The following is a 4,261-nucleotide window of genomic DNA, read 5'->3' on the forward strand; positions in this document are numbered from 1 at the left end:
CGCCCGCCTCCTGCCACCCGGCCGGGGAGGGGAGCGGAGCGGAGGGGCGGGGCGGGGCGGGCTGGAGGGCGGGGCCGGAGCTCTGGGGACGCAGAGCCGGCGGACCACTGTTTGCCTTTGGATGCGCTGGGGACCCCACCCAGGGCTGGCTAGGAAGGGAAGACGCTGGGATGAAGGGCGGGGAGAGGGAGAGCCTGGGCCCCTCGGGGACCCTGGAGGTGCGGGCCGTGTGGCGGGGCCTCCGCAGGGGGTGCCAGCTCTCTCTGCGTTCCGCCCAGCCCCCTCTATCCCGTCCTCTCTCCTGCCTCCCCGCCCCAGCTCCCCGCCGCTCTCCCCGGAGCCTCTGAAGGATCGCTGGTGCCGGATGCAGCGTCAAGACCGGCGCAGCGCTCCACAGTTGGCACCCCCGGTGGCCTGGGCAGCTCCGGGAGGGAGGAGCCGCTGTAGAAATAGGAGAAGCCAAGCCGTTCGCCAGGCTTGGGGTCTGAAAGGGAGCTCACATTTATAGTTCCTGCGGCCGTGAGCCAGGCGCTGCTGGCTCACGCTTTATCGTGCTAGTAACAGTCCCGAATTGGAAACCCTGCCTTCAGAACCAAACACGGGCGCGAGGAGGTGACTGAGCTCCGAGGCTCAGCCGGGTTTCGAACCCAGGTCTGCAGGAGTCTCAGCCAGCCGTGTGCCTTAGAGCTCCAGGGAACCTGAGCACAGTCTCCTCCCGCCCCGTGTGCAGGACGCTTGACCTTGTGAGTCTCGGGTTCCTTCCTCACCTGTAGACTCACAGGACACCGAATCTGGCTGCATGCTGATTAAATGGGGAAACAGGAGGACGTCCTTCTCCCGGAAAGTGATTGTGACAGTGAGCGTGGCGACGTCCCAGGCTTTGGATGGACAGTAAATGCGCCGAAGACAAGCTTAAGTCCTGTGTCTTCCTGAGAGATGCGCTGGGCTTTGGGCAGAGGCCAGTCCACAGCGCAGTGTAAGGAGGGCGAGGCTTAGATTTGAAGTTGTGGGGGAAGAGGGATGGATTCTGAGCCTGATTCATCTGACTTGCTGAGACATAAAACACCCCAAAGAGAGATGACAGACTTGGAAATGTTAAAGGAAGACTGACTCCGAAGTCTGTAATCCTAACCACAGAGTGACCCTACTTAGCCAGAACTGTCCGAAGCTGCACCAGAAACTGACTTTTTTTTTTTTAAGCATAAATCCGGAAAGTCGTGCTCCGGAAAGTCAGACCGTACTGAAACCGGGCCCGGCCTTGGAGAACCGCTTTTCTGGAAATCTTTTGAAAGTGAGATACATCCTGAGTCGCCTTGGAGTGCTTGGAGGGAAAAGGACACTAGTTGGTTGTTAGATTGTGGGCCAGGAAAGAGAATAGAGGCCGGCAGCCACGCTTGGTTAAGCATGACCACTAGAGGGAGCTCCAGTGCCTCCTTCAGTACCAAAGTGGCGACTCCAGTCCCGGGCAGGTGACCTAGAACACCCACACCCTCACATTCCTGAAGAATTACGTCCAGGACTTTAAGTACAGCATGCCACCTCTTCAGACTATACACAGTCACGCAAAAATCCACCCAAAAGCGTTCCAGTAAGTTGTCTTCCAAAAACATCCACAAGACTGGTACCCGGCTTCCTTTTCCTTTAGAGAGGACCAAGTTCCTCTTTCTTAGGATGATGGTGACGCTACCTACCTGCACCTGGCCTGGGGTGTTAGGTAATTCTTTGTTTTCCTGTTTCCTGTAAGTTAACGGGTTTAAAGAGGCAGGTGCTTGTTGGGTTGGTGGCATGGCTCAGTGTAAGCATGTGGTCAGGCGTTCCAACACCCGCACCAGGTAAAAACAACAACAACAACAACAACAACAACAACAAAACCAGAGAGGTCTGTGTTCTCCTGTGACCTGCGCGCAGGAGGGAATGGATCCGGTAGATCCCGGGATCTCACTGGACAGCCAGTGTAGCAGAAACAAATGTGCTCTGGGGTCTCAAGAGAGTGGGGGGGGTGGAGAGGCGGGAAGGAATATACGTCCACACTATACGTCCATACAGCACACGCACACACCCACCACCCACATGTAGCCCAGTGCGTGTGGAGGTGCTCGAACACACGCACAGTTCTGCCGCCTGTGGCAAATGTTTAAAGTCAGCTGTAATTTGAAAAGATTCTTTTCTCTTATTAAATTAGTCTAAAGATTAATGGTTTATAATTTAAATGAAACTTAAGTTCTTTATTCTGTAGAATACCAACACAACAAGACGTGCCTGTGCCTGTTTGGTCGCTTTCCCTCAGATGTAGACCTTCACTCAGCCCCTCTCAGGAAGTGATCAGCCAGCCTGCCTCCATCCTAGGCTTGAAAGCTATCTTATATTAAAGACAACAAACTAGGTTCATTCCTGTTTATGATTAAATCTGTTTCTCAAGACTGGGCTGTGCCCCACCTGTAACCTTAGCCACAAATGGTTCTGTACTGCCTGTTCCAGGAAACCCCAACCATATCTTTGTTTCAAAAAGTTGTGTATAACCATCTTTGCAACCCTACCTTTGTTTCAAAAGTTTGATATGACCACCTTGTCGCAACCACCTTCTAATTATGCCTTTGTTTCAGGAGGTCATTAGGACTTATATGCTATACTTACGTGGGGGTGGTGGTGGTGGTAGCACCCACCTTTAATCCCAGCACTTCGGAGGCCGAGGCAGGCGCATCTCTGAGTTCGAGACCAGTGCTAGTTCCAGGACAGGCTCCAAAGCTACATCAGGGAAACCCTGTCTCAAAAAAACAAACAAGCAAAAACAAAAACCGTGCAATGCTCATGTACCTCTCCTGCAACCCAGTCTATTTTGCACACCAAATCTCCCATTGGAAACCCCCACCCCTGAGCTATAAAAACTGCCTTCCTCTCTCATCCAATGCTGACCTCTTGAACCCCACCTTAGGGAACGGCAGCCCGTATACACAAAAAGTTTGCTTTAATTAATTGCTGGCCTTGATCAGTTTGCCCATAATTATTTGGGTCAGTTGGTCTTTTTCCTCGAATCTTTGGGACTAACAGAAGGTGACTAACCCAAGAGTGGTTTTGCAAGCTTCTGCAATTGTCGGCCGGGTTTGGACAGGGAAGGTACTGTTGGGAGATTGGAGGAAGAGAAAAAACAACACATTTCCCTCTCTTCTTGGTTACAGGTGGCCTCTTCACCAGGTGCATGGCATTCTCAGTATCTCGCTGTCCCTGGGTGCTGTGCACCTTCCGGTAATGGTTCATTCTCCCATCATCTGACAGTCAAAATCTGGCCCAAATTCTGTGCCTACCAATCTCTGCGTCTCTTCAGTGCCCCAGTTTGGCTCTGGGTTCCTCCACCATCTCTGTGACCAACCATGCATGGGACCATGCTGCCATTGTAGTGTCCACCCAGGGGTTTCTCCTGCAGAGACACGCATAAAACTCTTTGAAGATAACAGGAAAACCAGGCTCCAAGTCCTGCCAAAGTTACTTGTTCTCTGCGACCTTTGATGTGGACTGGACTGGGATTTCCTTTGCCCCTTCCCCTGCCCTCCCCCACCCCTGGCCGTCCCTTTCTTTTTCTTCCCTTCTTCCCCTCCCTCCGCTCTCCCTCCCTCCCTGCCTGCCTCATTTTGCTATGTTGCCCAGGCTAGCCTCACTCCTGTGCTCATGGAATCCTCCTGTCCCAACTTCCCAAGTTAGCTGGGGCTACAGCCATGTGCTTCTTTCCTCTTAGAACATTTCATATGCGGGTCACTGTCACTCAAGAGATCAGAGCTGTCACGGTAACACACCTGCATTTGTCTGCATCTTAACAGTTACTTCTAGCTGAAGAGTACTTTGTTATATGTTTTCTGCATATATGCTTATACATAAATTTTATTTAGTAAAATATACATTTTGTTTTTGTTTTTTGAGACAGGGCTTCTCTGTAGCATCAGAGCCTGTCCTGGAACTCTCTTTTGTAGACCAGGCTGGCCCCAAGTTCAGAGATCCACCTGCCTCTGCCTCTGGAGTGCTGGGAATAAAGGCGTGCGCCACCAACACCCATCTAAAATACACAATTGATTATGAATTGCTCTTTGTTTTCATTATGACCATTACAGCATTATGTAAATTGTTGGTGTGTGTGTGTGTGTGTGTGTGTGTGTGTGTGTGTGTGTGTGTGTGTGTGTGTGTGTTTGTTTACTGGGGTCTATCGTGGTTGGGAAATGTCACCTTACAGCATGCCCCTCCCTCCCAGGCAGAGTCCAGTCTAATCCTTTTG

General features: G+C 51.7%; 1 long non-coding RNA gene across 1 annotated transcript; it reads left to right on the top strand.

The window, feature by feature from the left end:
- The first annotated feature begins 81 nt into the window (after window positions 1-81).
- LOC118238441 lies at window positions 82-4,069 on the top strand. The gene is made up of 2 exons (XR_004768773.1): window positions 82-1,714; window positions 3,177-4,069. It is a non-coding gene; the product is annotated as an uncharacterized LOC118238441 (long non-coding RNA).
- The last annotated feature ends 192 nt before the right edge of the window (window positions 4,070-4,261 follow it).

The sequence above is a fragment of the Cricetulus griseus genome, chromosome 2 (genome assembly GCF_003668045.3).
Source record: "Cricetulus griseus strain 17A/GY chromosome 2, alternate assembly CriGri-PICRH-1.0, whole genome shotgun sequence".
In the NCBI taxonomy this organism is placed as follows: Eukaryota; Metazoa; Chordata; class Mammalia; order Rodentia; family Cricetidae; genus Cricetulus; species Cricetulus griseus.